The sequence below is a fragment of the Apium graveolens genome, chromosome 8 (genome assembly GCF_009905375.1).
Source record: "Apium graveolens cultivar Ventura chromosome 8, ASM990537v1, whole genome shotgun sequence".
Taxonomy (NCBI): Eukaryota; Viridiplantae; Streptophyta; class Magnoliopsida; order Apiales; family Apiaceae; genus Apium; species Apium graveolens.
Genome location: NC_133654.1, coordinates 170,399,338 through 170,422,853, shown reverse-complemented (window position 1 = coordinate 170,422,853; position 23,516 = coordinate 170,399,338).

Here is a 23,516-nt window from a genome sequence, read left to right as displayed (position 1 = left end):
AATAATATTCAATAAATAATATAAAAGAGTCATAAGCCCTCGAATAATATTCGAAATAATATTCAAATAAATAAATAAAGTTAAAGTTATCGAATAAACCTTATTCGATTAATAGTTTGGAAAACTATAACCATATATATATATATATATCCATATCCATATATACAAAATCTACTCGGGATCCTCGACTCCCGGTTTTAGAAAAATATTTTCACCTTTGGGTCCCTATACTAAGGGTATATGCAAGTTACCGCTATTCTCTAGCATAGGTATTATCAACTGAACCAACAGATATATATTTCAAGAATATGAAGCAGGCATGCATATATACCATATCACATGCTACAATATATCACAAGAATTTGCTAAATAAACAATAAGCATTTATCGCAAGATCATGCATATACACATATACATCACAACAACAGTATAACGGGTAGAAAACTTGCCTGAGCGACTGGGGGTTACGAATGGCTCGGGACGAGTCTGGTAACCTATAAACAACAAGTAAGTTGGAATTAAACCAAAATCACTTGTAAATCTATACTTTAACTAACTTAGACTCTAACGCTTGTTTTGCGCTCACTGATTTGCTTAAGTCACTCGGGTACCCTCGGCTCCACCATTTTTAATAATTTAACCTTTACGAGTTTTAAAGCGATTCCTTCGCGAGTGTCTTACCAACTGCCTAACACACTTACCATAATGTTTCATACATTAATTAACCCTTTTTGGTCTTTAACCTATGCTTCAAAGTAAGGCGAGGGGAAAAGTTTCGTTCGCGAAACGCCGTTACTTGAAACGGTCGTTTCTCCTAAACCGTGCATCGGAATCGAACGAACTACATATCAAAACGAAGCTCGTAACATGAGTTATCTAAACATGGCAGTGGTGGTAATCTAGCAGGGGGTTCTCGGGTCCTAATGTTATGCACAAAAACAGTCTACAGGAAATCGGACGTTACGACGGCTATGTTTACGCGATTTCCCAAATTTTAAACCATTCAATACCAACCACAAATCAACCCCAATTCAATCATACAACAAATATTCCTCCAAACCACATCATAACAGCCCCAACAAATCCACATTAACCATTTATACTTATTCCTCACATGAACTAAAAGCTTTACTTAGGTTCTTTAACTAATTACCAAGATTTACAACTCCAACAATGCAACAAAACCAACTAATCTCTACAAACTCAACCAAACTTCAACCAATCAAGCATCATGCTTCACATATGCTATATCAAACACATTCAATCCTAATTACTCAAAACTAAAGCTAGGGTTTGTAGTTTATACCTTCCTTGGAGAGTGGAGAATCAAGAGAATGGCTTGGAATCACCTTTAAAGCCCTTATCCAAGCTTAATCTAAACAAAACTTCAAGAACACAAATTTTAGTTCTTGAAAACACTATTCACCATCTTCTTTCATGATTTATAGAAAAAGATTGGCTTGGAATTAGAAGCTTAAACTTATAGGAAGTATGTAACTATCTATGGGGAAGCTTAGATAATTACCTTGCTAAATAGTAAGTGGAGGAGCTTGGACTTTCATTTTTTAAGAAAACCACCCGAGAGCATGAAGAAGAAGAAGAGAGAATTTTGTGTTTTGGCTTGATTTGCTTTTGGTTGGTTGATTTTTGTTGTTTGTTTTAGTGAATTACCTAGTTGCCCTTGGTTTTGTGTGGTTAAAAAGTCACCACATCTCCTTCCTTTCTTGTCATGCCTATGTCACCTTGCACATGTCATAATGCTCCCACTTGTCCACACCTTGTGGTTTGATGATGTCACAATCCCTGGCTTCTTGTACAAGCTTGTCTCTTGGTCACTTATTTGTTTTACGGTTCGCTTATCTTTCGTTCTCGTTTATCGTTTGAGGGATCATACCCGGGATCTTATTACTTAGGTTCCCTTAACCTTTCTCAATATATTATATTCCTTTTATGATCCTCTCCTATAATCCTTTAATTTAAATCCTTTTTATCCTGTTACCTTATACTCAATTCTCTCCGTATCTTGTGAATTTCTGGGAAAAATCAAAGTGTTCGGAATTGGATTCTGACGATCTTTACATACACTTATATACCACATAGAGTACTAATAATATCCCATAAGATCAATAACAGAACCCCTACATAGCGTGGCATGAAAAGTTTTCTCGTTCAGCAAAAACACTATTCATAAGGGTTTCAAAATTTCTCAAAAATTGGGGTTATTACAGTCTCCCCTCCTTAAAAGGATTCCGTCCCGGAATCAGATAGAAAACAAATGGGGATACTTTCTTAGCATTACACTTTCTAACTCTCGAGTCAATTTTCCCACATTGTGGTTCTACCACCAAACTCTGCCTAGTTTGATAATCCTTCTCCTAAGCACTTGTTCCTTTTCACTCTATAACCCTTCCTGGTTGCTCCATATAGGTTACGTCGGGTTGCATATCTATGCGCTCATATGCCTCTATTTATCTGGCATCTGAATTACACTTCCTTAACATTGATACGTGAAACACGTTACGACCTGCTACATGTTCGGGGTTAGGGCTAGCTCATATGCTAACTTCCCAAACGTCTTAATATATCCAAGGGTCCAACAAATTGTAGACTTAGCTTTCCTTTCTTTCCGAACCTCATCAATCCTTTCCAAGGGATACCTATAACATTACTAGGTCCCCTATTTCATACTCTTTATCCTTTCGTGTCAAATCAACATACTTATCATGACCATCTTGGGCTACTACCAGCCGTCCTCTGATTAGATCTATCATATCCTTGGTCCTTTGGACTACTGCGGGTCCGAGCATCTTGCGCTCTACAACTTCATCCTAACATAAGGGAGATCGACATTGTCTTCCCTCAAGGATCTCATAAGGCGATACCTCAATACTGACATATGATCTATTGTCGTAAGATAACTTAATCCGCGTTAAATGATCATTCCAAATTCTTTCAAGTCTATTGCACAGACTCTCATTATAGCTTTTAGCATTAGAACTTTTGCTTCTCAATACCCATTCTTTTCCAGTTCGTAATCGCTATCACCTTTCGTTCCTAATATTATACTGGTTATACTTTTGCTCGCTAGCGTTCTATAACCTTTTAATAACCACATCAACCTTAGTATCACGAATGTGTTCCCATTCCGCATACTACCACCACTTTATTACTCCTTTTTCAGTTGTTTCTATTTTCCAAAGTTTGATTAATCATGTAGAAGTAAAGGAATTTGTTGAGAGATCCCTATGATCATGAACACTTGTTATATCGCATAGTTAGTATAGAAGGTGGCCAGCCTTTAGTACTTGACAAGCAATTAAACAATAGCTGGTATCCTACTCGGCTTCTATCACACAGATAGATAGTCATTCGGCAATACCTCCCCTTCTGGAAGGGTTGTTCTTCTCAGCTTACATGAAATGAAAAGAAGAGAAAAGAACAAATTGAAGAGAATTGTATATTCATAAAAAATTTTATTGCCATAAAATATCTGGCTTGGAATCTACCTCTGAACTATAGAGGTTTGTCATAGAAGAACAAAACATATATGTATTTATATCAACATCAAGTATTATAGCATCGCATTTCACGTGCCTAAATATTTTCGCTATCCCGTCCATCATTCTATGGACCCATGTTCTTCCTCGAGCTTATACACAATTACCTTTGAAACTCCCTCGACATCGAAAATCGAATCTGGGATCTCATTCTAGACATCATCGTTACTTGAATTCTATGCTTGCACCGCAACCTTCCTCGTATAATAATACGACTCTCTATTGATAAGAAAGAATAATAATTCACCAGGTAGATACTCTACTTAATTAGTCTATCAATGATAACTTATACACTACCACGACCCGATTAGTGGTACTCAATCTCAACACCCATTCCAATACAACTCTCATGGTTGTAATCAGCTCATTACTCGCGGAATCATTGCTGCCTTACTATGGTCCACCACTGACCCACTGTAGTCATTCATTTTCCCTGAAGTCTTAATAGCTAACCATACAGAGTCCATACATCTCGTATCAAATCCTTCTAAGGAGGTAACATAATCACCATTCCTGATTTATGAAGAACACTCCTGATCCTGACATACATACATGACATGAAGCAGATAAAAGTGCAGAAGAGTTTCAATCAAAGCAACGATAGCAGGTTAATACCATTCTTAATCATACGCCCTAAATAGAAGAATTAACTCAAGGGTTCATCTAGTCCTTTTTGAAACATGGTCCTGGCTTATCTCAAGATAGGACCTTCTAAGATAGATAGCCCGTTCATGGCGATTACGCGAATTAAACCTTTACCAACTACTATTACGGTCGGGTATTGCACAGTCATCAGAAGGAATGTCAATCTTCCAAACCATAATACAACCTTCATAGCTTTAACCATCATCACTGTATTCCTCTCGCACGAGCGCCTATAATTATCCTCTTACCTTTAAAGTGTCGGCCACCTCTTTGGCCTTTCCTGATAGTAAAATTTCCTTACAGTCAATGTCACATTAACCACCTCCAATAAATTTCTACCTTATTTCAATCACAGCTTATGTGAAAATGCTTTCCTTAAAATCTGATGAGTAAAAAAAAATCACCATTTTTCCATAAGTTATTGCCTCAGTCTTTAGAGGTTAATCACTGTCATGACTGACTCTCAATCATAATTAGAACATCTTTTTTTTTTTTTTTTAAGTCCTAATTGCCCTGAACAATTTCGACCTTTACTGGTTCGATCCATACTTTCTCGTGGTTTAACACGTGCCCCACTTGGCATCATTATAATTACGTCATATTTCTTTTATCAACATTTTTATTCTTGAGAATTTTGAATATTACCTTTCTCCTTATAAAACCTCTAAGGTTATCCTTTAATCGTTCCTCCTGTATTCCCTAGATACAGGGCATATCACAATACCATTTACTAATAGTAGAACCATTGTCTATATACTTCTGCAAAATCTCTCCACTGATTCTTAAAGGTTGTTGTTACCTTAACCCTTTCCCAATCATACTGTCAAAACTCATACTGTCCCTATTAAGGGTGACATGCCAACCTTTATGCAGTCCCCTAGGATTCATTTTAAGTTACCAATGTTCTATCCTTAATTCCACCTTAAAAAGGTACCTGCATCCTTCCACGAATAAATCAAGTCATATATCCTTGATAGATTATCATATTCATCATTCCCACCTCGATAGTCTATACCTAACTTCATAATAGCATCCTTATTCAAATTGAGGTCAATCCATATGGCCTCCAAAAGATAACAACGGTTATCCGCTTGTCTTTCCTGATTTGGTAATGATCACATGGATGATATGGAAGATATTGGTCGTGTTCAACGTGAACTTCTTCTTAATAAATCCTTATTTACTTTTGTTGTTTATCTCAACAGTCATCTCAATGTTGGGATATCTTTCATACCTGGCGTCTCCCTTCCTGGGTATCAAGCCACCGGTCTTACACTTCACATTCTTGAAGGTCACTTTCTTCATCCAATTTTCTTAATTTCTTACTTTCTTGTCTCCTCAGTCTATCCGCGTCTCATTATTTATCATTCGAACTATCTCAAGGTTTCTTCGAATCCTCCCAACTTATAGGGGATAATATATATGTATCTCTTATACCTTCAACCATCAATTTAACTCATGGTGAATCACCCTCATCCTGACGATTACATACTTTTCTATTTCTATTTCTACGAGTCTTTAGGGTTTCCTCATACCCAATTCCTTTATCATTCCTCAAACTCTATTGCCTTTATATTCCTTTCCACTTCAGTTTCTTTTTATTTTCCTTTCTCTTATCGTTATTTCATGAACCAACACAACATAAGCATTGATTTCAAACATCCCGTCATTCTGGATTCGTGTCCTCAGAACGAATCTTGACAACTTTTACAACTTAGATTCATAATTTATCATACTCGTCTGCCTTTGTTCTGGCTCTAAAGCTTTTACACTATCTCCTTATCTTTGGGAATTACTTTCCCGAAAACAATTGACTGGACTTAAATCAGTTTATTATAATCTCTTGCTCCGTGCCTTCCTTGGCCTTTCACCAGCGGTTGGTCTCTCTCTTAGGAGGGTGAGTGATAAAAACAGTCTTTTGTGGTTCATCAATCATTTTGAATCTCAAATGATTCCTATATTTCCTTTAGCCAGGCTCTTGCCTCGGCTGGGTCAGCCTGTTCCTTGGAACTCTGAGAGCTTAGTGATTTAAAGGTCCTGAAAGAATTTCTCACCTAACTGTCTCCTCAGGGTGGTGGTTGGGGATAATAGTCTAAGTTCTCTTTAGACAGGTCCATGAATTGCCGTATAGGGGTACCATCTCGGGTCTCCTTTCCTTACTCGACTTTTTGTTTCCTTAGTATGAAATGTTTCATCCTACTCCCCATAATTGGGGTCATCTTTTAATTTAAAATCCTCATTTTCCACTCCATTATGTCATGGGTTCCTTCTATCTTGATGGCGACCTCCCTGACTATCACGTTCAGGGTTTGCTCTAAATCTTATTCCTCAAACTAGCTTTCATCTAAGATCTCATCTTTAAGCTCTTGAACATTTGGAACCCAAATCCTGTAGGAATACCTCATTATTCCCTTCTCATCTTTCTCGGTATTAACCTCTTATCTATTTGTTGGCTCTCTGCCTTCATTCATAACTTTTTCTGGCACAATATGATCTTTTCCAATAATTCGGGCTGTATTGTTATCTCAAACAGCTTTTCGGTACCGGCTCCGGTTACCTTCACTACTATTTCCATTTTCTCAAAATCTCTTATAAACTCTCCAAAAGACATTATCATCTTGAGTCTCTCCTTTTTACTAAGGGCATCAGCCACCATATTGGCTTTCCCCGAATGATAAAGAATCTCCCAATCATAATTCTTGATTAGCTCTAACCGCCTCCTCTGGCATATGTTGAGCTCTTTCTACGTAAGAATGTACTAGAGCACTTATGGCTTAGGTAATTCTCGCACTTCTCTCCATACAAGTAGTGCCTCCAATCTTTAGGGTAAAACTATTTCCACGAGCCTAAGCTCATGGGCGGGGATATCGAATTTCATATTACCTTAATTGTCTTGACGCAGACGCGATTATCTTGCTGTGCTAAGAAGCACCCTAATTCCTTATGCGAAGCGTCACTTACAAATCACAAAATCTCCTTTTTCCATCCGGCAACGCCAGCATAGGGGCCATCACCAACCTCTGCTTCAGTTCTTGAAAGCTGTTCTCGCATTTCTCTGTCCATTCGAACTTCTCAGTCTTACGAGTAAGCCACGTTAAAGGGGCTACTATCTTTACAACTTGAACGAACCTCCGGTAGTGACCGGCCAATCCTACCTCTGGTAGTTGCCCTAACCATGGTCATCAATTCCTCAGTGGTCCTTTATTCATTCTTGTCAGGATCCTCCATGGGATCCTCCTCAACAACTATCCCTTCTAGGACAACATCCTCAACCGCTAAATTCTTAATATCAACATCATCCGGTCCTGCATTAGGACACTCTATCGGATCCACAATCCGATCTCTAATTAGTAATAAAATATCATCGCGATGTTGCTCCTCAACCTCAGGGTTCGGAGTCCCGCTACCATATACGATAACGAACTACGCTCCTATCACGATATTTATAAGGGTTCCCAAAAGGGTTTTAACTGTCAGTACTACGTTAGGTAGCCCGACTATGAACTTGGCAAAAGTTCTTATTATCTTAGTGAACTTATTATCTTAATGTCCCATCATCTCTGAGGTTTATAACGCTTAGCTCTGATACCATTTCTGTAACACCCCCAGATCCGGGGTCGGGGATCCGTGTCGTCACGGTCTTTCTTTCCACAATATCACTTCACTTAATTAATAATAATAACCTTATGCTGTGACCCCACACTAACACACACCACAACCCGTTATAGTCTCAGAGATGAAATTGAAATAAGTACAAGTCTTTGAATCCACAATTTAAAATTATTACAACCCAAAGTGATTACTTGATAATTTACAGTTAATTGCCATTATCTGCCACAAGTTATAATTATACATAATTGATTCTCAAAAATAGAATGCCTGATCTACCAATAGATCTACCTCTGCAGCTATAGCAGCCACAACATCATCGGGAAGACGCGGGACGCTTCCCACGCGCTTGCGCTGGGTCTGCTGGAGTCTGGCCATCTTTCCTAACTGTTGTTGTGTGATGAAGAAATAAAGCAAGAGTGAGCCTTACAGCTCGCAAGATAATATATAGTGATAACAATAATATAAGTATCTAAATGGATACTTACTAGAATCTTTTATCGTGTATAAGATAATTACTAGTATATACTTACTAGTATATGAGCCTTCTCATAGTACTCATGAAAGTCTTGGTCAAAAGAAATGAACCAAGTTTGATATCTTAATGCGATGAAGTCGCAAAATATTCAGTATATATACATATATACTTTTCAAAATATTGGAAGTCCTCTTCCATGCATAATATACACAAAATCCCAGTGTATAACTGTATATATAAAAAAATATCGTTGCAAGGTGATCTCATACATCTAACCTTGTCTCAACGTTTTTCTGAAAATCTTTGTCATTCATAAGACAATTATTAACTAGATATAAGTTTAAAAGATGAGGTTACCAAATACCCCAATATACTTATATCTTTCCCAATACTACTTGAACTACCACCGTTCAAGTTATAATCAGTTTCAAAAGTTCATCACATAGATGAGACTACAAGACAAGATTTGAATAGATTAAATCTTTAAAATATTATTAAAGGAAATGAAGTTATGACATACTTCATTAAGTTCTGATATATATATATATTCATATATATCTCCCATACATTTCCTGAAACCTCTGTCATGTAAAGTATGAACAGAATTGCAATATCCAATAAATTTGGAAAGGAAAAGAATTTTGGCATAAACCAGATATCTTGCTGATCAGGCAAAGATACCAATAAGTAACCTTTTCTACTGTAGATGGATGAATTCCTCACCGGTCATCACCCTGGCCGCATTAGGACCTCGCGCTAGACCGTTACCCGGCCCCTCACGCGTTGATGGACTGCCACCCAGCCACTTACACATTCATAGACCGTACCCCGGCCTGTCGCTTATGCCGACTCAATTAGATGGGCTTACTTCCCGAACATTGGGCAAGTAATCAATTCATTTACCAAAACTGCAACCTCGTTGCGAATATAAAATACACCACAGAGCCGGATTCCCCAGGTTTTGAGCGAGTATTTAAATCCCCTAAAAAAAAGGAAGATCTTAAATATAAAAATGAGTTTTGGGATCCGCTCTAACTTTAAAAATCATTTTGAAGACTCGAAAACACTTTATAGAGTGTTTGGAGTAAAGCTGATTTAATGAAGTAAATCAGTCCCCAGAATATTTAGAAAATGACTGAATATTATTATTTAAATAATATTCCCATAAAGAATAATCTTTATAAAAATAATTGAAGTAGAAGTATTAAAACTTATACTTGAAACGAGTATTAAATAACCAAAGATATACTTATATGAAAGTATTATCTTTATTTGAATAATCGAAAATAAGTTTGATTATTGACATCTTATTCTTTAATAAAATACAGAATATACCTCAGCAAATAATCGGAGTCATAGATCCTCAAATGAATATTCAAATAATATTCAATAAATAATATAAAAGAGTCATAAGCCCTCGAATAATATTCGAAATAATATTCAAATAAATAAATAAAGTTAAAGTTATCGAATAAACCTTATTCGATTAATAGTTTGGAAAACTATAACCATATATATATATATAAATATATATATATATCCATATCCATATATACAAAATCTACTCGGGATCCTCGACTCCCGGTTTTAGAAAAATATTTTCACCTTTGGGTCCCTATACTAAGGGTATATGCAAGTTACCGCTATTCTCTAGCATAGGTATTATCAACTGAACCAACAGATATATATTTCAAGAATATGAAGCAGGCATGCATATATACCATATCACATGCTACAATATATCGCAAGAATTTGCTAAATAAACAATATGCATTTATCGCAAGATCATGCATATACACATATACATCACAACAACAGTATAACGGGTAGAAAACTTGCCTGAGCGATTGGGGGTTACGAATGGCTCGGGACGAGTCTGGTAACCTATAAACAACAAGTAAGTTGGAATTAAACCAAAATCACTTGTAAATCTATACTTTAACTAACTTAGACTCTAACGCTTGTTTTGCGCTCACTGATTTGCTTAAGTCACTCGGGTACCCTCGGCTCCACCATTTTTAATAATTTAACCTTTACGAGTTTTAAAGCGATTCCTTCGCGAGTGTCTTACCAACTGCCTAACACACTTACCATAATGTTTCATACATTAATTAACCCTTTTTGGTCTTTAACCTATGCTTCAAAGTAAGGCGAGGGGAAAAGTTTCGTTCGCGAAACGCCGTTACTTGAAACGGTCGTTTCTCCTAAACCGTGCATCGGAATCGAACGAACTACATATCAAAACGAAGCTCGTAACACTAAACATGGCAGTGGTGATAATCTAGCAGGGGGTTCTCGGGTCCTAATGTTATGCACAAAAACAGTCTACAGGAAATTGGACGTTACGACGGCTATGTTTACGCGATTTCCCAAATTTTAAACCATTCAATACCAACCACAAATCAACCCCAATTCAATCATACAACCAATATTCCTCCAAACCACATCATAACAGCCCCAACAAATCCACATTAACCATTTATACTTATTCCTCACATGAACTAAAAGCTTTACTTAGGTTCTTTAACTAATTACCAAGATTTACAACTCCAACAATGCAACAAAACCAACTAATCTCTACAAACTCAACCAAACTTCAACCAATCAAGCATCATGCTTCACATATGCTATATCAAACACATTCAATCCTAATTACTCAAAACTAAAGCTAGGGTTTGTAGTTTATACCTTCCTTGGAGAGTGGAGAATCAAGAGAATGGCTTGGAATCACCTTTAAAGCCCTTATCCAAGCTTAATCTAAACAAAACTTCAAGAACACAAATTTTAGTTCTTGAAAACACTATTCACCATCTTCTTTCATGATTTATAGAAAAAGATTGGCTTGGAATTAGAAGCTTAAACTTATAGGAAGTATGTAACTATCTATGGGGAAGCTTAGATAATTACCTTGCTAAATAGTAAGTGGAGGAGCTTGGACTTTCATTTTTTAAGAAAACCACCCGAGAGCATGAAGAAGAAGAAGAGAGAATTTTGTGTTTTGGCTTGATTTGCTTTTGGTTGGTTGATTTTTGTTGTTTGTTTTAGTGAATTACCTAGTTGCCCTTGGTTTTGTGTGGTTAAAAAGTCACCACATCTCCTTCCTTTCTTGTCATGCCTATGTCACCTTGCACATGTCATAATGCTCCCACTTGTCCACACCTTGTGGTTTGATGATGTCACAATCCCTGGCTTCTTGTACAAGCTTGTCTCTTGGTCACTTATTTGTTTTACGGTTCGCTTATCTTTCGTTCTCGTTTATCGTTTGAGGGATCATACCCGGGATCTTATTACTTAGGTTCCCTTAACCTTTCTCAATATATTATATTCCTTTTATGATCCTCTCCTATAATCCTTTAATTTAAATCCTTTTTATCCTGTTACCTTATACTCAATTCTCTCCGTATCTTGTGAATTTCCGGGAAAAATCAAAGTGTTCGGAATTGGATTCTGACGATCTTTACATACACTTATATACCACATAGAGTACTAATAATATCCCATAAGATCAATAACAGAACCCCTACATAGCGTGGCATGAAAAGTTTTCTCGTTCAGCAAAAACACTATTTATAAGGGTTTCAAAATTTCTCAAAAATTGGGGTTATTACGGTTAAATAATTGATAATTTATTGATTTCTAAATTTTGTAAAATCCCAAAAATAAATATTGAGATTATAAAATCATAAAACTGATTTTAGAGACAATCCAAATATTTACGAATTTAAAACTGTAATAAAATCACCTTTAAAATAAAACAGACTATATAGCTCAACTTTTAGCTACACATTCCAATCCTTTACACCAAAAATTCACAGATAAATAGTATATATCAACACACCGCTATCAAAAGCAAGACACATATTTTAGTTAATTAATACTTCCACAATTATATATTTAAATAATTCAAAAGTACACGAGTCGTTATAAGTAAGATTGGTTTTGTCTTGTGAATTTGAGTTGTGTTTTCCCCCCCAGTCCGAATTGTGCTGAGTTCATCCAATCAGGACTAAGGTTAGTTGTCTTTAGAAGAATTTGAGCTCTGCTTGCCCCCAAGTCCGGATTGAGGTGAGTTCAGCCAATCAAGACTAAGGTTAGTTGTCTTTAGTAGAATTTGAGCTTTGTATGCCCCCCAGTCCAGATTATGTTGAGTTCAGCCAATCTGGACTAAGGTTTTTTGGCTTCGAAGAATTTAAACTTTGCTTACCTTCCAGTCCGAATTGTGTTGAGTTCAGCCAATCAGGACTAAGGTTGGTTGTCCTTAGAAGAATTTGAGTTCTACTTGCCCCCTGTCCAGATTGAGGTGAGTTCAGGAAATCAGGACTAAGGTTTTTTGGCTTAGAAGAATTTAAGCTTTCCTTGCCTTCCATTACGGATTGAGGTGAGTTCAGGTTGGTTTAGAAGAATTTAATCTTTGCTTGCCTTCCAGTCCGGATTGTGTTGACTTCATCCAATTAGGACTAAGGTTGGTTGTCCTTAGAAGAATTTGGGCTCTGCTTGCCCCCCCAGTCCGGATTGAGGTGAGTTCAGGAAATCAGGACTAAGGTTTGTTAGGTTATAAGAATTTGAGCTCTACTTGCCCCTAGTCCGAATTGTGTTGAGTTTAGCCAATCAGGACTAAATTTGGTTATCTTTAGAAGAAGTTGAGCTTTGTTTGCCCCTAGTCCGGATTGCGGTGAGTTTAGCCAATCAGGACTAAATTTGGTTATCTTTAGAAGAAGTTGAGCTTTGCTTTCCCCCGGTCCGGATTGGAAGTTGAAGCAGTTTTGGAGCTTTTCCCTCCAATAATTTGAAATATTACAGTTGTCTTTTTTCAAAAGACGTGCCGTAATAATTATCTGTAGTTATTATTGCGTGTGTATATATCATTGTGTATATACGCCTTTTAGATGGACGGTTGAGATTTGGCCACGTGGCATGGCCCTTGGAGTTCACCACGCCTATATAATGGCTCCCTCCCCCTTTTTTTTTCTTTTTTACTTCTCCATAAATCTTCTTCTCTTCTTTTTATTATTCTCTGGAGCTTTGCCGAAGTTTAAGGTTCGTAGTTGTTGCTTGGTCATCCCCAATCTCTCCATATTCTCTCTACTTGTAAGATTTCTCTTTCTTTCTTTGTTTCTTTCTTCAATCGATTGTTCCATGAATATTTTTTGTTGATGTTTCTTGATTTTGGTTTTTGTGTTTATGGATTTTGGTGTTGGTTGATGTTGATCGTGTTTATATATATATCTGTGGCTGTATTTCTTTATTTTGGTAAGTTTTTGATGTTTGATTTTGTTATGCCATGTTTCTGGGATTAGGGTTTTGTGTTTGAGTTCGGATTCAAATGCAGAGTCCGGAATTTTAGGTTTGTGTTTGCTAGTGTGTTTTTTTGGATAGTTTTAAATTTAGTCCGGCCTACAATTTTTGGTGTTGCTGTGTTTATAGATGTTGTGTACTCCAGACTGTTTATGGTGCCATTTTTGTGTTATGGTGTACGGGTTGCCGGGTTGGGTGTTTGTAACTTTAATAAAATTGAACATAGGGTAGTCCGGACCAGTATAGGATGCAAGATTAAAAATTGTAGGGTTTTAGACTAACCTCTGTCACTTAGTTTAGGTTTATGGTCCGGACTAAAGCTCGTGCAAAGGCTTACATCTCCTGCTACCCGGGCCCATCAAATTCATATTTATCTTCTGATTCCGAGTGCATTGAGATGGGAAAGAAGGAATCAACATCTGGTGCCAATGCCATTACTAAGCGGATCGTAGGAAAGATTTCTCCTAGGAAGGTGCCATATACTCCGGAGGGGTTGTGGGTCGATGTACCGAATTATTTCATCACCAAGAGTGAGGAAATAGAAAATAGCTAGTATTACAGGAGTATCCAGTCCAGATATGCAAGGCAACCCAATGCGGGTCCGGAGCCGTATGTCTATGAAGAGTTTGATAGGAGGTTTGCGGGTAGTATTGTGGCCAAGGAGCCTTATGAGCTAAAAGATGAGTATGCTGCCTTAGATCATGCGGCGCAAGACCCATCAATCTGGGCTGCCTTCCAGTTGGATCCTCAGATTGAATGAAGGTGGCCGGATCCCGTTGAGCGGATCTACCATAGACCGGCAAATGGCTTCGTTCCGGTGTGGTTGGAGCATCTGCGCTCCGGGTGGAATCCGCACTGGCACCTCTTTCTGAAGCATCTTTGTAAATATGAGTACTCGCCGCTCCGATGCAGATAACCCCCAATGGGATAAAGTGGATGACTTGGTTCATTACTTGCTGGAACCAGTTCAAGGTGCAGCCTACATTCAGGTTGTGGCAACATATATTTAGTTTGGTTAGGTCTAGCCAGATGCCACTATACGAGCTTCGATTCCGGGCTTTAGAGTATGTCTATGGTTCTTTTTATAGGCCGGTTATCCAACAGTCCTCCCAGAAGCACTGGAACGGGGATTTGATTATACTGGGGGGTCTGGACTTGCGGTATCTCCCTCATATTTCTCATGACGGATTCCGGACCAGGTTCCCTCGAGACACTCTCCGGGGAGATGCAATTCGGTTGGTTTTCACTTTTTGTGAATGTTTGCGTATTCAGTTGACCCGAGACACCATTATGATTCATAAGACTATGCATCAGCTAGGATGTAAGTTTTTTGTTTGTGTCCGGACTAGGTCTTGTTACTTGCTTATAATGTTTTGATGTTAAGTATTTATGCTTATAATATTGCTTGTTGCTTCCTTCGGGATTTACCTCACTTCAATCTGGACATGTCATCTTCTACTTACAGTGATGCTTTGAAAGGGTTGGGGACTGCTTTCAAAGTTTCGAAGAAGGCTTCTGTTGCAGGCTCCGGATTTAATCCTGCTCCGGAGGAAGGGTCTCAAAGTAATGCTGTTTCTAGACCGGAATCCGGGGAACATCAGAGGCCTCCAGATAAGGAAGATGATGTTGAGGTCGGTGACGAGTTTGAGAATCTGGAGGAGATAGAGCCTTTAGCGGAGGTTCCTGAGGTGAATGTCATTCAGAGGAGGAAGAGGCTCCGGAGTGTTGGTTCGAAGCCTCCCCGGGGCGGGAAGGTTGATCTTCGTTCAGAGTTTGGAGTGGACAAAGGTAAGGGCCCAACGGAAGAGCGTCCGGAGAGGACTAGTCCGGGGCTAGATTTGAAGGTTGCCCGTTTTATGGCTGAAATTCCCTCAGCCGCTGACTAGAAGGAGATGAAATGCCTCTGGATTTGATGGAACGAAGAAGGAGTGTACTCGTCTCTGAGGCCAGGTATACCAAATTTTTTTGGTTGTTTGGTTAGTTCTGTTTTTTACTTGTGATTTTTTCCGAAATTTGCAACTTCTTCTTTGCAGCTTGGTGGGTATATGGCCGGAGCTGCTTCTCTTGCATACAACAAACTGAAGAGTTCCCGGACCACACTCGCTGATAAGAATACATAGATTGGGGAGTTGAGGGATCAGATTATCGGACTAAATAAACATCTCAGCGAGGTTACAACCCGGGATGAGGATGCTGAGAAGGAGGCTGCAGATCTGAAGTCTAAACTAGCTGAGCTCTGGAAGAAAATTTCTGTTGTGAGGCCGGAGGCTAAAGTTATTGCAGCTTACAAGAATTCTGAGGAATATGATAGGGCTATTGCTAATGTTGGTGCTCCGGAGATTGGTCATTGCTGGGTAATTACAGAGAGGCATATCAAGACTAATCCGGAGGTGGACTGGGATAGCTTTGTTGAAGAATTCATTAAGGCCAAGTAGAATATTGAAGCTGGACTCGGTGATCCGGAACCCTTCGATGGTCCTTTTCCTAGCTTCCTCTCGCCAAATGCCCCGGAATTGTAGACTCATATTTGAATGCTTGAATTTTGATTCTGAACTTGATATTTTAGACTGATTTGTAAGTTGTGTTTGTAATATCATACTTGGCTACGGTCTTCTTTGGTCCTGTTGACTTTAGCTTATTTGTTGTAGTTTGCTTTTATTTTTGCTGTTGTTGATTATTCTTGCCTTAAAAAATTTTCTAAGTTAATGTTGTTGCTCTAGTCCAGGCTACTATTTGGTCCGGACTAGTGGTGGGTTCTTTAGAAAATTAATTCTAAGTAAATATGCTCTAGTCCACACTCATAGTTTATCCGGACTAGTGGTTGTTGTCTTCCTTAGAATATTAATTCTTAGTTAATATGCTTGCTCTAGTCCAGATTAATAATTGGTCCGGACTAGTGGTGGCTTCTTTACTTAGAAAATTAATTCCAAGTTAATGTGTTTGCTCTAGTCCAGACTCATCTTTGGTCCGGACTAGTATTTGCTTCTTTACTTAGGAAATTAATTCTAAGTAAATATAATTGCTCTAGTCCAGACTAATATTTGGTCCGGACTAGTGGTGGCTTCTTTACTTAGAAAATTAATTCTAAGCATATATGTTTGCTCTAGTCTAGACTTATTGTTGGTACGGACTAGTGGTGGGTTCTTTACTTAGAAAATTAATTCTAAGTAAATGTGCTCTAGTCCAGACTCATAGTTTATCCAGGTTGTTATCTTACTTAGACTATTACTTCTTAGTAAATATACTTGCTCTAGTCCAGATTAATAATTGGTCCGGACTAGTGGTGGCTTCTTTACTTAAAAAATTAATTCTAAGTTAATGTGTTTGCTCTAGTCCAGACTTATCGTTGGTCCGGACTAGTGGCTGTTTTTTTACTTAGGAAATTCTAAGTAAATATGATTGCTCTAGTCCAGACTAATATTTGGTCCGGACTAGTGGTTGCTTCTTTACTTAGAAAATTAATTCTAAGAAAATATTTTTGCTCTAGTCCAGACTCACCGTTGGTCTGGACTAGGGGTTATTTTTTTACTTGTAAAATTAATTCTAAGTAAATATGATTGCTCTAGTTCAGACTAATATTTGCTCCGGACTAGTGGTTGCTTCTTATTGGGTTAATTTAATAAATATAATGCAGAAAAATGTTTTACATAAATCAGAGATTTCATTCATACAAAATATAAGGAAAAAAACTGGTTGCTTGTCATATTGGCTATAAGATTTTGTTTACTTTTTTTGGTTTTTCCTATTCGTAGAATTTCCTTAGTCTGAGTCCATGCCAGGTATTGCGTACTTCTGAATCATCCATGTTCAAGAGTTTGTAGGTTCCTAGTTTCAGGACTTCTTTGACCTTGTATGGTCCTTCCCATTTGGGAATTAGCTTTCCATTGTTTGTAGGATCTGATGCTTCAGTGTCTCGAAGAACTAAGTCTCCCACTTGGAGACTTCTTATTGAAGTGCTCCCTGGTCTTCTCCTTGTATCTCTCAACCTTTTTTACAGCTTGGTCCCGGACTTCATCAATTAACTCCATATATGTTCTAAGTCCTTCTTCGTTGGCTTTTTCATCAAACTTTATCGCTCTGTGAGAAGGAGATCCAACCTCAATAGGGAGCATTGCTTCTGTGCCATAAGCTAGTTTGAATGGAGTCTCTCCGGTGCTTGTCCTGGGGCTTGTCCTGTAGGACCATAGTATACTTGGTAGTTCTTCTAGCCATTTGCTCTTGCTTTTTTGAGTCTCTTCTCAATACCCTGGAGTAGGATTCTGTTTATAACTTCTACTTGACAATTACCTTGCGGGTATGCTACTGATGACTTTTTGTGCTTGATCCCGCGCTCCTGGAGGTAGGACTCGAATTCTAATCCGATGAACTGTGGTCCATTATCTGTTACTAGGACTCTTGGAATCCCGAACCTCATCAAAATATTTCCCATGAACTTTATGCAGTCCTGCTGGTTTATGGTCCTCATTGCTTCTGCTTCCACCCATTTGGTCATGTAATCAATTGAGACTAACAAGTACCGGAGATCTCCTTTGGCCTGGGGAAAGGGTCCCATAATGTCAATACCCCAGACAACAAAAGGTATTGGTGATAGGACTGAGGAAGGTAGGACTGGGCTAATCCAGGATACATTGCTAAAGAGTTGGCATTCCTTGCATTTTTTGACGAACTCCACCGCATCCTGGTGGATAGTTGGCCAGTAGTAGCCTTGCCTTATGATTTTGTGAGCTAGGGCCTTTCCCGATATGTGATTGCCGCATATCCCTTCATGGACTTCCATTAGGTAGTACTTCGCTTCTTCTGGGCCAACGCATTTCAGGGTAGGAGATGAGAAAGTCCTGTGGTATAGTAGTTGTAACACCCCCAGATCCGGGGTCGGGGATCCGGGTCGTCACGGTCTTTCTTTCCACAATATCACTTCACTTAATTAATAAATAACCTTATGCTGTGACCCCACACTAACACACACCACAACCCGTTATAGTCTCAGAGATGAAATTTAAATAAGTACAAGTCTTTAAATCCACAATTTAAAAGTTATTACAACCCAAAATGATTACTTGATAAATTTACAGTTAATTGCCATTATCTGCCACAAGTTATAATTATACATAATTGATTCTCAAAAGTAGATGGTCTGATCTACAGTAGATCTACCTCTGCAGCTATAGCAGCTACAACATCAACGGGAAGACGCGGGACGCTTCCCACGCACTTGCGCTGGGTCTGCTGGAGTCTGGCCATCTTTCCTAACTGTTGTTGTGTGATGAAGAAATAAAGCAAGGGTGAGCAGCAAGCCCACCAAAATAATATGTATAATGATTTACAATATATGAGCCTACTCATAATACTCATGAAAGTCTTGGTCAAAAGAAATGAACCAAGTTGATATCTTAATGCGATGAAGTCGCAAAATATTCAGTATATATATATATATATACATATATACTTTTCAAAATATTGGAAGTCCTCTTCCATGCACAATACACACAGAATTCCAGTGTATAACTGTATAAAAATATCGTTGCAAGGTGATCTCATATATCTAACCTTGTCTCAACGTTTTTCTGAAAATCTTTGTCATGCATAAGATAATCATTTACTAGATATAAGTTTAAAAGATGAAGTTACAAAATACTCCAATATACTTATCTCTTTTCCAAATACTACTTGAACTACCACCATTCAAGTTATAATTAGTTTCCAAAGTTCATCACATAGACGAGACTACAAGATAATACTTGAATAGATTCAACCTTTAAAATATCATCAAAATAAAATGAAGTTATGAGATACTTCATTTGATGCAAACATTATTTTGAAAACTTGACCCTGCCAACACTCAACAATCGCCCAACCGTAGCCTTTCTATCGAAGTGCTTTGGGTAGTGTTGCAGAAATATCCAATTGGATGATGAACTCATTACGGGAGTTTACCGCGCCAGGAAGACCACTTACGATGATCAGTCGTAGTAGTACAACCCCACCATTTTCTACATGTAGAGGAGAACCTGTCGGATTTACTTGTCAACCGAACACTGAACTCCTAAGGAATGGACCGTCTTAGCGGAACTTCCAGGCCATTTGGGCCAATATAATAAGGCTGGGCCGGCGCTACTCGACCACTTACGCCACTCCTAGTTCAGATGAAATCCATGACTCTGAAACGTAAAGCTCGTTTCCCCCCTTTCCCCAAGTAGAAACTTGTTGATACGGCTCCACCAAGAAGTCGTACCTAGTTGGAAAGGAAAACTCACCGATATTTCCCAGGCGATGCCTGTTAATGGATTAACTTGTTCCAAGAATTTTACTTCCCGAATATTGGGTAAGTAATCAAAAACTCTTTTACCAAGACAGCAACCTTGTTGCGAATATAAAACACACCACCGAGCCGGATCCCCCAGGTTTTGAGCGAGTATTTAAATCCCCTTTTTAAAAGGAAGATCTTAAATATAAAAATAAGTTTTGGGATCCGCTCTGACTTTTGAAAATCATTTTAAAGACTCGAAAACACTTTAAAGAGTGTTTGGAGTAAAACTGATTTAATGAAGTAAATCAGTCCCCAGAATATTTAGAAAATGTCTGAATATTATTATTTAAATAATATTCCCATAAAAATAATCTTTATAAAATAATTGAAGTAGAAGTATTAAAACTTATACTTGAAATGAATAGCAAATAATCAAAGATATACTTATACGAAAGTAATATCTTTATTTGAATAATCAAAAATAAGTTTGATTATCGACACCTTATTCTTTAATAAATTAAAGAATATATCTCAGCAAATAATCGGAGTCATAGATCCTCAAATGAATATTCAAATAATATTCAATAAATAAAATAAAGTTAAAGTTATCGAATAAACCTTATTCGATTAATAGTTTTAAAAACTATATCCATATATATATATATAAATAAATAAATATATATATATATATACTCGGGAACATCGACTCCCGGTTTAGAAATATGTTCACCTTTTATCCCCTATACTAAGGGTATACGCAACTACTTGCTTATTTCTAGCATAGGTATTATGCAACTATAAGCATTGAAATCAACAGATAGATAACCAGATTACGAAACAGACATGCATATATACCATATTAGCATGCTCCAATATATCGCAAAATTTGCTAATAACAATCATGCAATATCACAAGATAATGCATATACATATATTTACATCACAACAACAGTATAACGGGTAGAAAACTTGCCTGAGCGACTGGGGTTACGAATGGCTCGGGACGAGTCTGGTAACCTATAAACAACAAGTAAGTTGGAATTAAACCAAAATCACTTGTAAATCTATACTTTAACTAACTTAGACTCTAACGCTTGTTTTGCGCTCACTGATTCGCTTAAGCCACTCGGGTACCCTCGGCTCCACCATTTTTAATAATTTAACCTTTACGAGTTTTAAAGCGATTCCTTCGCGAGTGTCTTACCAACTGCCTAACACACTTATCATAAATGTTTCATGCATTAATTAACCCTTTTTGGTCTTTAACCTACATTTCAAAGTAAGGCGAGGGAAAAAGTTTCGTTCGTGAAACGCCGTTACTTGAAACGGTCGTTTCTCCTAAACCGTAAATCGGAATCGAACGAACTACATATCAAAACGAAGCTCGTAACATGAACTATCTAATCATGGCAATGGTCAAAACCTAACAGTGAGTTCAAGGGTTCTGATCTTAAGAACAAAAACAGTCTACGGTAAATCGGGCATTACGACGGCTATGTTTACGCGATTACCCAATTTTAAACAACTCCAAATCATCTCACAATCAACCCACAATCACAACCCAATTCAACCTCAAATCCAAGATACAACCAACATCCATCCTTATCACATCATAACAATCCCAACAAATCCACATTAACCATTTATACTATTCTTTATCATGAATTTAAACTACACTTAAGTTCATTAATCAACAACCAAGATTTACAACTTCAAAAACAACCCAAAACCCAATAATCTCTACATACACAATCATCAAGCCTCTCATGAACTCTAATACTCATTTTATGCTCTTAACTTTCAATAACAAAGCTTGGTTAAGAGATTATACCTTCCTTGGAGAGTGGAGAATCAAGAGGATGGCTTGGAATCACCTTTAAAGCCCTTATCCAAGCTTAATCTAAACAAAACTTCAAGAACACAAATTTTAGTTCTTGAAAACACTATTCACCATCTTCTTTGATGATTTATAGTAAAAGATTGGCTTGGAATTAGAAGCTTAAACTTATAGGAAGTATGTAACTTAACTAGGAGAAGCTAGGATAATTACCTTGGAAAATAACAAGTGGAGGAGCTTGGACTTTCAAAATTTAAGAAAAGAACCCGAGAGGTTCATGAAGAAGAAGAGAGAATTTTGTGTTTTGCCTTGTCTTGATCTTTTGGTTGGTTGATTTGGTTTTGTTTTTGATTTAGTAAAGTACCTTCTTGCCCTTGGATTTGTGTGGTTACAAAGCCACCACACCTCCTCCTTCCCATGTCATGCTTATCTCATCCACATGATGTCATCCTTCCTTCCTTGTCTTCTTTCTATTGGTTGGATGACATCGTTCCCATTAATCCCTTTGATTAACTTCCTAATCGTTTGCCTAATGACCGCTGATCTGCTATACGGTTCGCTTAACTTTCGTTCTCGTTTATCGTTTGAAGGATCATACCCGGGATCTTATTACTTAGGTTCCCTTAACCTTTCTCAATATATTATATCCCTTTTATGATCCTCTTCTATAATCCTTTAATTTAAATCCTTTTTTATCCTGTTACCTTATACTCAATTCTCTCCGTATATTGTGGATTTCCGGGAAAAATCAAAGTGTTCGTAATTGGATTCTGACGATCTTTACATACACTTATATACTTCATAGAGTACTAATAATATCCCATAAGATCAATAACAGAACCCCTACATATCGTGGCATGAAAAGTTTTCTCGTTCAGCAAAAACACTATTCATAAGGGTTTCAAAATTTCTCAAAAATTGGGGTTATTACAGTCTCCCCTCCTTAAAAGGATTCCGTCCCGGAATCAGATAGAAAACAAATGGGGATACTTTCTTAGCATTACACTTTCTAACTCTCGAGTCAATTTTCCACATTGTGGTTCTACCACCAAACTCTGCCTAGTTTGATAATCCTTCTCCTAAGCACTCGTTCCTTTTCACTCTATAACCCTTCCTGGTTGCTCCATATAGGTTACGTCGGGTTGCATATCTATGCGCTCATATGCCCCTATTTATCTGGCATCTGAATTACACTTCCTTAACATTGATACGTGGAACACGTTATGAACTTGCTACATATTCGGGGTTAGGGCTAGCTTATATGCTAACTTCCCAAACGTCTTAATATATCCAAGGGTCCAACAAATTGTAGACTTAGCTTTTCTTTCTTTCCGAACCTCATCAATCCTTTCCAAGGGATACCTATAACATTACTAGGTCCCCTATTTCATACTCTTTATCCTTTCGTGTGAAATCAACATACTTATCATGTCCATCTTGGGCTACTACCAGCCGTCCTCTGATTAGATCTATCATATCCTTGGTCCTTTGGACTACTGCGGGTCCGAGCATCTTGCGCTCTACAACTTCATCCTAACATAAGGGAGATCGACATTGTCTTCCCTCAATGATCTCATAAGGCGACATCTCGATAATGACATATGATCTATTGTCGTAAGATAACTCAATCCGAATTAAGTGATCATTCCAAATTCTTTCAAGTCTATTACACAGACTCTCATTATTGCTTTTAACATTAGAGCTTCTACTTCTCAATACCCATTCTTTTCCAGTTCGTAATCGCTACTACCTTCCGTTCCTAATATTATACTGGTTATACTTTTGCTCGTTAGCGTTCTATAACCTTTTAATAACCACGTCAACCTTAGCATCACGAATGTGTTCCCA